General features: G+C 35.8%; 1 protein-coding gene across 1 annotated transcript in view; it reads right to left on the bottom strand.

The window, feature by feature from the left end:
• Positions 1 to 3,934, bottom strand: part of rbbp8l (retinoblastoma binding protein 8-like) — a 28,814-nt gene extending 24,880 nt beyond the window's left edge. Inside the window, exon 1 of the mRNA XM_056449165.1 lies at positions 3,799 to 3,934. The gene's annotated coding sequence lies outside the window, so the exon portion shown is untranslated. The remainder of the gene's footprint in view (positions 1 to 3,798) is intronic.
• Between the last annotated feature and the right edge of the window lie 8,866 nt (positions 3,935 to 12,800).

The following is a 12,800-nucleotide window of genomic DNA, read 5'->3' as shown; positions in this document are numbered from 1 at the left end:
CATGCAGACCACACAGAAATGCCAACTTACCCAGCTGGGGCTCGAGCCAGCCACCTTCTTGCTGTGAGGCGTCAGCGCTACCCACTTTGCCACTGTGATGCCTAGTTAAGTTTTATCACTTTTAAATATATTCAAATGATCTGCGGGTTAGATTGGAGCACTTTTAGCTTAGCTTAGCATAGATCATTGAATTGGATTAGACCATTAGCATCACGCTCAAAAAATTACCAAAGTGTTTAGATCATTTTCAGTTTTAAAGCTTGTCAGCTTTAAAATCTGTATAGCTACATCATGTGATGAAAGTTGCTATTTTCTAGGCTAATGTGATTAGGAATTTTATATTCTCATTCTGGTGTAATAATCAAGGAACTTTGCTGCCATACCATGGCTGCAGTAGGCGCAATGATAATATACAGCACATGAAAATCGGGTAGCTTCTGACAACATAATCAGTGACCATGTTGAAAGTTACCTAGATGGAGACTATTTTCAGGTACTGCGTAATATAATTTTGCCTGCTGCAGCAAGTTTTCGATTATTACGCCAAAATGAGAGTATAGTTCCTGACCACATCGGCCTTGAAAATAGCAACTTTTCATTTTCTGCCTATCTTAGTATACAATGCAACTATAGAAGGCTCAAGCCTTAAATAGGAAAATTATTGAAACTCTTTGTTCATTTTTGAGCGAGATGCTAATGGTCTAATCTGATATGCTAAGCTAAGCTAAAAATGCTACCTTCAGACCCAGAGATCAGCTGAAAGAGTAAAAAAAATGTAAAACTCAACTGTTTAACTGTAGGATGATTATAAATGAGCCTATTTACAAAAAAACGTGTATAGTGCTCACTTAAAGCTGATGGAACATAAACACATTTTATGAGAGGATTGCTTTTTTATGAGAAATGAAGTGAGAATGAGAAGTGCTGTTTTTTTATGAGAAACTGTGCTGCAAAGTGGCATATAAACATCTGAATACATTATTCTTCATAACAGGTTTTACACTACTCTGCAAGGCTTATGCCTGTGGAGATACACCACCGAGGGCTCATAGGAGGGTGCGGTTGTCATTACCCCCCCCCCCCCCTTCCCTTTGCAATTTTTTTTTTCATTTTGATCTGAGTGATTTTCGCCTGCTCTTTCACTCTCTCTGCATGTCAGGATATGTTAGCTAACAGTTTTGAACGTTACAGCAGAATGAGCAAGAGGGAACCTGTCTGTCAGAACTGCAGACCTCACTTTTCACACACATTTACCCACACAAACGCACACACATACACAAATTGATATTTTAAACACTCCTAAAAGCTGACTTCGCAAAATATGATTACTAACGTTTTTAGAATATAACTGTGTTGGTTTACCATACAAACAGGGGTAAGATCTAACCTTTGATTCTCAGTGACCTTGACATTAGGGGTCAGAGGTCATGCACAGTGCCACTAAATAAGTGGCACAGTATATGTGTTATATACCATATCTGATCATTAACAACCAAAATTCATCAGAAGGACTGACAGGTGGAGTCTTTGAGCAGGCCTGAGGCAGAATAATAATATTAATATACATGAGAAAGTATGCTTCTGAGATGAATTGTGGATCAGGTCTGATATTTCGCAACCACTGCCTATGATTTTTGCTAGGTTTTTGTTTTTTGACATTGTGTTTTGCAATATTAATTTCACATCATATACTGTAGCATGAAAAGAAGGGCAGGTCAGCAAAATCTGAATGAGACACACAATACAAGCAAGCAAGCAAGAGAAAAAGGGGGTTGCAATCAAATATATCAGTGAACAAGACAGATTGTCAGAGGAGATACTACACTGTGAAAGCCAACAGTCAACTTTATAAAATAAAATGTGTGTAGTTAACTCAAAATTGACTGAAAGTTAATTCTACTGATTTGAAAAGAGTTTTGAATTCAGTGTTGAAGGTAATGAGTTAATTAAATACGTCATCCCTTTAACTTAAATGGAGTAAGTTCACAGTACTCATATAGAGTTGTTTTTTTACTCAAATGGTTTGTTGCAATCAGTTTCCTTAAATGATTTGAGTTGCCTTAACTTATTGGGTTTTACAGTACTCGGTTGGTTTGAGTTCTCTTCATTTATTGGGTTTTACTGTGCTCAAATTGCTTCATTTACTCAAATGGATTAAGTTCCCAGTACTCATTAGGAGTAGGTTTTGAACGCAAATGATTTGTTGCAATCCTCAAATGGTTTGAGTTGCCTTTTACCGTGAGTTAACTTTTTGGGTATTACAGTGAATTAGTATTCAATAATCACTTTTTAATAGTTTTGTTTAAAAACACTCTGATTTTGCTAGTTTTATGTGCTAGTTTATTGCACTTTGTGTTTTACATGCTAAAGCCTTCTGGCTAATTATGATTTAAAATGATTTAGCATATTACCAAGGGCATAACAATCAAAACTGTGAGAGAGAATGAGACAGTGAGTGAGTGAGAGGGAGGAAGTTGCAAACAAATGGTAAAGTGTGAACATGACACACTGTCAGTGTTAGTGGACTAACTCTCTAGACATGCATTGTTGTTAGTATTCAACTTAGCATTATATTTTAAGGTGTTTATGTTGCACATGTTCTATCTACCTACTGTCCAATAGTAATTACAATCAATTATGCATAATTACATGCAACTAAACTTACAATCTAACCCTAACCATATTCATTCATTCATTTATTCATTTTTTTTTCGGCTTAGTCCCTTTATTAATCTGGGGTCGCCACAGCGGAATGAACCGCCAACTTATCCAGCACATGTTTTACGCAGCGGATGCCCTTCCAGCTGCAACCCATCTCTGGGAAAACCCTAACCATATAGTAATATATAATTAATTTTGCAATCGGTACACTGTAACAAGGACACATCAAAATAAAGGGCTTTCATATCAAAATATATGTTAAAAATAAGTTTATTTATGATAAAAACATCTTGTTTTTAGACTATTTTATATATTAGCTGACTACTAAGTACTAACATTAAATGCCCACAAGATGTGGATGTATTCACTGTGTAATTGTATGTTAATCTGTAAATGTGCATACGCTGCTGCCTTGTATTTTTTAAGTTGAATTAAATTAATCTCATGAGTCCATTGAACTGATATTATGTTAAACTTCCTTAAAGCAGCTTGCATAACATATAAAATTAATTTTAAACTTAGATTAACTTATAGTTTAATAAGATGCAATGACCTAAAAATATGTTGTCATGACTGATTGATCATATCATTTTTTACAGTGTACTTGTTCATTAGTTTGAGGTGTAGATGTTTAGGGTTAGGTTTATAGTGTTTCATGTTTACAATAATCGTAACTACAAATATGAATTAAATGTAGGTACTTTAATTGCAATGATACACCATCATGTTAATGCATATTGCTATATAGTGCACACAATAATTAGTATATTATTTACCAATGCCTAATAGTTAAGGCCTCCAAATAAGTGTGAACAAATATTGTTAATTAATATGAAACTGATTAACATAAAAAAGCATTATGCTAATACTAAATACAGATGTAAATGAGTAAAATAGAATGCAAAACTAAAACTGAGTCATTTCACTTATTTAATAAAGAAGCAAGTCTCCCCACCCAAATGAAATAGCTTGAGTAATGATTGATTAAGTTTCACATGGAAACTTATGGACTGGAAATGATTTTGACATGAAATAGTAAGTAAACATGACTGATCATATCCTGCACCAGCTTAATAAATAACATCAAAAGCTCAAGATCAATGTGGTGCGCTGAGGTGAAATGAGGAGTTCGCTCACCCCGTGCCACCTTGTGGACGTCAATCACGTCACCTGCCAATCACGCGCCGCGGTCGCCTCCTCGTCACACCGGTGTCCTGCAGAGCCCCCCACAAAGTCAGATTCCAAACTATGGAGAATGACAGCGAAATAAAGAGTAAAGGTAAAAAAACAGTTTTTTTTTCATACGCCCTGCACTCCTCTCCTCCTCCTCCTCCTCTCCAAGCTGCCCCTCCTTCGCCTCCCTACTGACGAGGAGAACAGGTTTGAGCAGTTCCTCGCCGTGGCACACAAACACCAGTTCTCTCCTGGATAAACCGGTCCTACTGAAATCCCACAAAACCTGCCCGGCCACAAAGAAAAAAAAATCCTCAGAAGGATATAGAGAACCTTTAGACACACAAAGCCGCTTTATTCTGCTTTGATTTGTTCAAGGAACCAAAGATGCATTTCTTTAAAAGCTTTACTGAAGTGACATGTGCAAGTTTATTGCAGGCTTTTTAAATGCACTTAACCGTGTGAAGGAAACTTCATTTTAAAGTATTACATTTTACAAAAATTATAAGCAGACTGAATGATCTGTGCCAAGACGCCATGCTGCTATGCAAAACCGGCCTTCAAAAACTCCTTGAAATGCAGTCTTGAAGAAGCTCCAGATTTTTTTTTCTTTGCAGATGATTAACCATGGTTTTGCTATAGTATCTTATGTTAAGTTAATAATATGTGGAGAAAAAAGCAAAGAAACCGCACATTTATTAGGCGATATTAATCACAGAGATCTGTATTTAATGCAGTACCCTTAATTTAAACTTGGAATTCGAAGTAAATTTATGATAATAATTGATAAAAAACAAGATAAAAGAGGAAATCCATTGTTTTTCTGTGGAATGTTGAACCATGGTTTCTGCCAAAAACCGGTTTAACAACAGACAAACAACAATTGTGTTTTGATTACAAAATGTTATATAGCAAGTCAGTGTAAAAAGAAAACTCGCCCTATATTTTGTGTACATTTAAATTAAATGAACTCTTCTGGTGATGTTTAGGGATTTAGTCTACTTAAATGTGGCCTCTTCAATTCAAATGCAAACTTTAAATTCATGTTTAGACCTGCCTCCAAGAACAGATGGACAGAACTTGCACCTTCTCTTTTCTTTTGGTTCACATTGCTAGTACTGTGCTGGACTATCTTTTGTCAACAAGGAGCTGAAAGCATTTGACACTGGTCCATATTGTCATTACAGCATCATGCAGATTTGTCAGCTGCATGACCATGATGCAAATCTTCTGTTCCAGTGTATCCCAAAAGTGCTCAAGTGACTTAGAACATGCTGATCTGTTGAGGCCATTTGAGCTCACTGTTGTGTTAGTTCACCCAAAAATGAAAATAACGTTATTAATTACTCACGCTCAAGTTGTTCTAATCTCCTGAGTCCTTCATTCATCTTCAGAACACAAATTAAGATATTTTAGATGATATCTGAGAGCTCCCTCAGACTCCATAGACAGCAACAGTCTCGAGACATAAAAAACTCCCCAAAAACATCCCATCTGACTTTAGTGGTTGAACTGTAATCATAGAAAAACCAAAACCAAGAACTATGAGCCCCAAATCATCAAACGTGATGACAAGCAACAGACGTTTTTCTAAAAAGAATCTGTTATTTATTTATTTTTAACATGAACAAAAATCTAGCAAATGTATTGTTTAATAGCTGAAATGTTGCTAGTATATGAAACAATCTAATTATATTTAATATATTATTTAACTATAATGTATAATGCACTGCTGTTGTTTTTAACTCCAGGTTTGATGACGTACTATGAGGACGTTCTCCATTCAGACTCAGAGTGCTTTCACACTAGCACTTTTGATCCGCACCCGGGCTCATTTGACGTCAAAGTACGATACGTTAAGCTAGCGTAAATGTGTCTTCACCCATTAACCGTGCCCAAGTCCGCCTGAAAGATGTGGTCTGGGGTACGGTTCGTGCGAGCTCTGGTACGGTTCACTTCTGATATGAAAGCAATCATACCAAATAATGGAAGTGAACCACCAACTGTACAACAAACTTTAGTTTTTATAATGTTCATTCTTGTGTGTGTGTGTGTGTGTGTGTGTGTGTGTGTGTGTGTGTGTGTGTGTTTCACATACCTTGGTGACAAGAGGGACTGACCCAATGCCAACAGTGATAATGTCTGCTTGTCTCCACCAAAAACAACTTCTGCAAACATTGCATGATGTTCTGAATGTTTTTAATGTTTTTTTTGTTTGTTTTGTTTGTTTTGCATGCTCTAGCAAGTTTTTTAATTATTACGCCAGAATGATGCAAATGGATGCAAGTGGCTCTCTGTATTTTGGTTTTGGTAACAAAACCAAAAGATTCAGTAAAAGCAGAATGACTGTGATATGTGTACGGCTCCATCACATTTCCTTGATTTGGTTACACCTGTTTGCAATGATCTAGACTATTTATATAAATATAGTATTGTCTTATTGTGATTAAGGCAAATAATTCGATTACTGATGTCCATGTAAGCATAGTCAGTGTGGTGATTTGAGTCAGATTCACCGTTGCCATATTGGGTGGTAAAAAAGGACATAGGCGGCTAGTGAAAATTTGGGCGGTTTTGCAATGTAATGTCCGCCCCCTGCAACATAGGGAACACCCCCCCCCCCCCCCCCGGCCCCCCGAGCGTGATTCTGCCGAACATTATAACATGCCCCAGCGCCCATACCCCCTGCACACACACACTAAGAGATTTCTAGATGACTGGGTGGGTCTTTTTGCATTTTCGGGTTTTGGATAGTTTTTGGGCTGGAATTAGCGAGCTACATCTGGCAACACTGGTCAGATTATATGGGGTGTTGGTAATTTGTCAATAGGTATTCCAAGATGGAGGTGTATACTTTTTAAATGTCTTTGTATGGTGTGTGTCTAATACCCTGAGTAAGGCTTTCAAGCTAAAATACATATGTATTATCTATATATGTATCTCCTTTATCACAAGTAGTGCTGGAATCCTCTTTTTTGACATGACATGCTATCTTGCTGGGAAAGCCCTCACAAGATGGCTTCGCTGTGGTCATAATCAGATAGAGATGTCAGCAAAAATGCTCAGGTAGGCCGTGACATTTTAAAGAGGCACAAACAATGACAGGAAAAACTGCCCCTTATCATCATCCGGAACAGTTGATGCAAGACATTGTGTGGAGTAATCCTTTCATGTTGTTTAAATGCTCACACCGCCGTCTGAATGCAGTAGTAATTGGGATTTATCAAACCTGGCAAATTTCTACTAGTCTTCAATTGTCCGTCTTTAGTGAGCCTGCATGTGTGAATAATACTAGCTATTCTCAGGATTGGCAGTGGTTAATTCTTCTGCTGCTGTAGCTCATCTGCTTCAAAGTTTAACTATCGTGTGTGTTCAGAGATGTTCTTCTGCAACTTCAGTTGTAGCGAGTGGTTATTTGAGCTATTGTTTTTCTAGATATTCTGGTCATTCTGCTCTGGCCTCTTGCAGCAGGAAGGCATTTTCAGCCATAGAACGTCATTTATTGGATGTTTTCACCCTTTAAGACCATTCTCTGTAAGAGATGGTTGGACATGTAAATATGAGTAGATCAGCAGTTTCTGAGTGACTAAGCCTATTATGTCTGATTCCAGTATTCAAAGTCAATTAACTCATCTTCCTTCCACTTTCTAATGTTTGGTTTGAACTTTAGCAGATCATCTTGACCACAACCACATACAAGAATTGCTGCCATGTGATTAGCTGATTAGATCTTTACATTGACAAGCTGTTGTGTGCCCAATAAAGTAGCCAGTAACTGTACAGTATATGCATAATTACACAGATGAAAAAAATACTGGTTGCCACTTCCTTTCATGAAGTGCCACTAAACCTGTCTTTCATGATGTGGTTACTGATAAAAACACTAACAGGAAGCAGAGGTCTTACAGAAACCTATACAATAGGTTCCTCAGAGAACACAGAGTATATAGAGCTCTTCTAAAAACCATGGTGTTGTTTAATTAGCATCGTTTTTCTCACAAGCCTTTACACATTTGCAATGTACCTCTAAATTCTTCAGTTTCCACACACTCTCTAACCAAAAGCAGTACTAAAAACACAGGAGAAAAAAACTGCAGAGTCAAGATCTGCTCATAAACTTGACACACTTCAACTGACACACTTGTATTCAATTCAAGTTCAGGTTCCCAAAGCAGTTTTACAAAGTGAGCATGTTATTACATTCAGGAGTTCCCTCATCCTTCATAGACATTAATAGTCCTGACTCATTCAAAGTCCAGAAATGAAACAAAAAACATGGTCGAAACATTTCATGTGACACACTGCTGTATGTTCATATGACGTAAATGCTATTAGAGTCAGCAGTGAAACATGCAAGCATTGTATTGCGCATAGCAAACACGCAGCCTGTTCTGAAGTGGAAGACTTTGGCAATCAATGTGCTTTTAATAGTTTTTTGATAGCACAAAATTGTTTTTGAAGCTTTGTATGATAGTTGAATCGCTGGGGTCGGATTAAATATTTTGGTTCCTTTTCTGGTTGTTGAATGTCTTCAGTGTTGCCAGATATAGTTTACTTTTTCCAGCCCAAAAGCTGTCCAAAACCCGCCCAAACACACACACAAAAAAAACGCACAAAATATTAGAGTAATATTCTAATTAAGTTTAATTGATTTAAATCAAAATTAACCTAGTTATTTTAACTGTCATCATTTTTAACCATACCAACACCATCAGTCACAGAACCACATCGAAACCCTCTCTCACCCACACACTGCACTTATTGCTATGTAGATTACACTACCTATTCGAGTATGTTTTATTTTCAAAATGGGCTATAAATTCGTCCCATTTTGGTGTTTAAATTCTTTTGAACATTATTAGGTGCTGCTTTTCAATCAGACAATGCTTCTATGTTTGTTCTTGCTGTCAATTGTAGAAAAAAATCATCAATAAGTGCCATGATAACTGCTGTAAGTTTAACTGCAGGCGCTGCGTGATGCACGTGCACACGAACAGGAGTCAGATTTTCAACTTTCCTTCAACTCTTGCAGGTGGGCCCACACGGTTTGCGCAATGCACTGGTCACTACTAGCTGAATAGAGTAGGAGCGCACAGTTATGTTTTGTTGAATAAGTGATATATAGAATTTACGTTTCAAAACAGCCCAAATTTTATTAACCGCCCAATCTGGCAACACTAAATGTCTTTCGTCCGTTGTCTGTTGAGGATAAGGAAGCCAGGGATGCAGGCAACAGAGTTTACTACAATACTAGCCCAATAGTCAATCAAACCTAGTCTAATAATATCAATACTCAAAATATGCCACCTTCCATTCAAAAAATATACATTATATTTACATCACTGTATGTAATATCCAGATTATACATTATATACTATACATATGTTTTGGTTTGAGAATAACTGTATACTAGAAATGTAAAAAATGTCGTAACCTTAAAAAAATCCTCTTATTGACTGCACGATTAGCTGGTATGATGTCTCTCATGATGTGACTGCCATTTTTATGATTGGTAGAAAATAATTATGATTAATATATATATATATATATATATATATATATATATATATATATATATATATATATATATATATATATATATATATATATATATATATATATATATATATATATATATATAATAATTTGGTAGAGTAAAATATTTCAATGCAAGCACATATATATAATTGATCTAATGTGTCAAACCTTTAACCCACACAATAAAAACAACCTGCAGCAAGCTCTTAAAGGTAGCCCAATTATGTTGGAAAACTGCAGACTTGGCAACTCTAGAGAGAGCTCTCAGATTTCATCTAAAATTTGTTATTTTGTGTTCTAAAAATAAATGAAGGTCTCCAAGAATGGAAACAACATGAGGGTGAGTAATTAATAACAGAGTTTTTCATTTGGGTGAACTAATCCTTTATGGAGTGGTATATAGTGTGAACCATGCAGCTAGCTAGCACATAGTAATCTGCAGTTACTCAATAAAGAGTACTTTAAAAAAAAAGAGTAGTTTGTGCTATCCTCATAGTCATCGCAGAGTTGGCTTCACGTCAGTGTTTGCATATGAAATATGATGAACCAGGTCAGTGAGAACAGCAAAAGGACTGTTTGTTATTTCATTGTACACCAAGTGTGCCTCATATTATATCTATTTTTATATTGAGAATATAAAAAACCATAACATCTTATGATTTGTATTTGCAAATGACTATGGATAGCATATGGATTTGTGATTTATGCAGGGCCAGAAAATGCAACTATTTAAAAAAATAACTGAGCAAATATTGATCTATCCACCTTCTCAAAGCAACCCACAAAATCAGCATAATAACTGTAGTGTTTCAGAGATGCGATCTGAGTTTTAACCACTGGGGGGAGAGATAATACTTCGTTTGTATAGGCCAATGGGATTGAGAGACTGTTCAACTGATAATAAGGGGAATGGGACTGCCTTAAATGTTTGCAAATCAAGTTTTAATTCTTAATGGATTTCAAACCCTTTAATAAAAAAATAACATGAATGCTCATTTGCAGAGAATATGACAGGGTGTGTCAATACTTGTCCTGACTTGATTTCCTGGTGTGTGGTTTGTTTAAAAATGCACTTACTTTTAAACAAATTAAAAGATACTTGTCATAAAAAAAGCATAGCTTCAGTTCACTTCATTAAACAAACAAACAAAGAAATACATTTTAATGCTAATAATACGAATAATACGTTGTTTTAAAATGCATTGACTTTTAAATTAAATATCTACTCATGCTAAATAAAATAGGATGGTTAAAATATGGTCACACTTTAATTTAAAGGTCCATTTGTTGAATTTAAGTTACATTGCATCTACATGGCAAACAATTCTCGTTACATTATACGTAGACTGTTAGGTTGGGTTAGTGTTGGGGTTAAGATTAGTGTGAGTTGACATGTACTTGCAAAGTTTCTTATAGTCAGTTAAATGTCTGTTGAAGGAGCATATCAACTGATATTAAGCAGACAGTACTAATGCTCAAATGCACCATCAAAATAAAGTGTTACAAAAAATATTTATTTTAAATGAACATGCTAATAAGAAACATTATGTATTAAACAATATGTGGGGAAAAATTACATTACACATTACATTACATTACATTACATTAGGGGTGGCACAATGGCTCAGTGGTTAGCACTGTCGCGTCACAACAAGAAGGTCGCTGGTTCGACAAGGTCGGTTGGCATTTCTGTGTGGAGTTTGCATGTTCTCCCCGTGTTTGCCTGGGTTTCCTCTGAATAAGCAAAATTGGTCATAGTGCGTGTGTGTGAATGCGAGAGTGTATGGGTTTTTCAGTAGGTTGTGGCTGGAAGGGCATCCGCTGCGTAAAACATATGCTGGATAAATTGGCGGTTCATTCCGCTGTGGCAACCCCTGATTAATAAAGGGACTAAGCTGAAAAGAAAATGAATGAATAAATTAATGATTACATTAATTTCATAAACTATTAAATTCTGAAATATATACACATTTTAATGAATCCAAAATGGATTGACTTAACAAAATACACAGATTACATTGTAAATTACATTGTACAGTAGGCCTATATTATTTGGTCAACATTTGAATTGGATCAAAAAAGGTAATGGAAATTTCCTAAAACTAATCAACAACACCCATTCCTGTCTTGATTCACTTTAAATGTTGACACCTGCATATATACAGTTGAGGTCAGAATTATTAAAACCCCTGAATTATTAGCCTCCCTTTTTATTTTTCCCCAACTTTTGTATAATGGAGAGATTTTTTTCAACACATTTCTAAACATAATAGTTTTAATAACTCATTTCTAATCACTGATTTATTTTATCTTTGCCATGATGACAGTAAATAATCAGAAAAAATATAGCTCAAAGGGGCTAATAATTTTGACCTTAAAATGATTTTTAAACAAATTTAAAAATTTATTCTAGCCGAAATAAAACAAATAAGACTTTCTCCAGAAGAAAAAATATTATCAGACATTCTGTGAAAATTTCCTTGCTTTGGAAAAAAGAAAAAAGAAATAAATCAAATGGGGTTTAATAATTCTGATTTCAACTATATATATAAAGTAAACATATATATACACTATATATGTGTAATGTAATGTGATGTACTGTAATATAATGTGTATTTATATAGCGTATTTATCGTGTATGGTCAAACACCCAAAGCGCTTCACAATCATGAGGGGGGTCTCTCCACACCACCACCAGTGTGCAGCATCCACTTGGATGATGCGACGGCAGCCACAGGACAACGGCGCCAGTCAGCTCACCAGACACCAGCTATTGGTGGAGGAAAAAGACAGTGATAGAGCCAATTTGGTGGATAGGGATGATTGGGAGGCCATGATAGGTAAGGGCCAATTGAGGGACTTTGGCCAGGACACCGGGTTTACACCCCTACTCTTTACGAGAAGTGCCATGGAATTTTTAATGACCACAGATAGTCAGGACCTCGGTTTAACGTCTCTTCCGAAAGACGGATCCCACTAACAGTATAGTGTCCCCTTCACTTTTACTGGGGCATTAGGACTCACACAGACCGCAGGTTGAGCGCCCCCCTGCTGGCCTCTCTAACACCACTTCCAAAAGTAACCTAGTTTTCCCATGTGGTCTCTCATCCAGTTACTGACCAGGCCCAGGTCTTGGGCTGCAGGGTGATATGGCTGTAGCAATATATATATATATATATATATATATATATATATATATATATATATATATATATATATATATATATATATATATATATATATATATATATATTTTTTTTTTTATTTATATATATTTATTACATTATATATACATATACATTTATATATAAACTATATACAGTTGAAGTCAGAATTATTAGCCCCCCTTTGAATTGTTTTTTCTATTTTAAATATTTCCCAAATGATGTTTAACAGAGCAAGGAAATTTTCACAGTATGTCTAATAAT

Source organism: Danio aesculapii, chromosome 23 (genome assembly GCF_903798145.1).
Source record: "Danio aesculapii chromosome 23, fDanAes4.1, whole genome shotgun sequence".
Lineage (NCBI taxonomy): Eukaryota > Metazoa > Chordata > Actinopteri > Cypriniformes > Danionidae > Danio > Danio aesculapii.
This window is presented reverse-complemented; position numbering and strand designations above follow the sequence as displayed.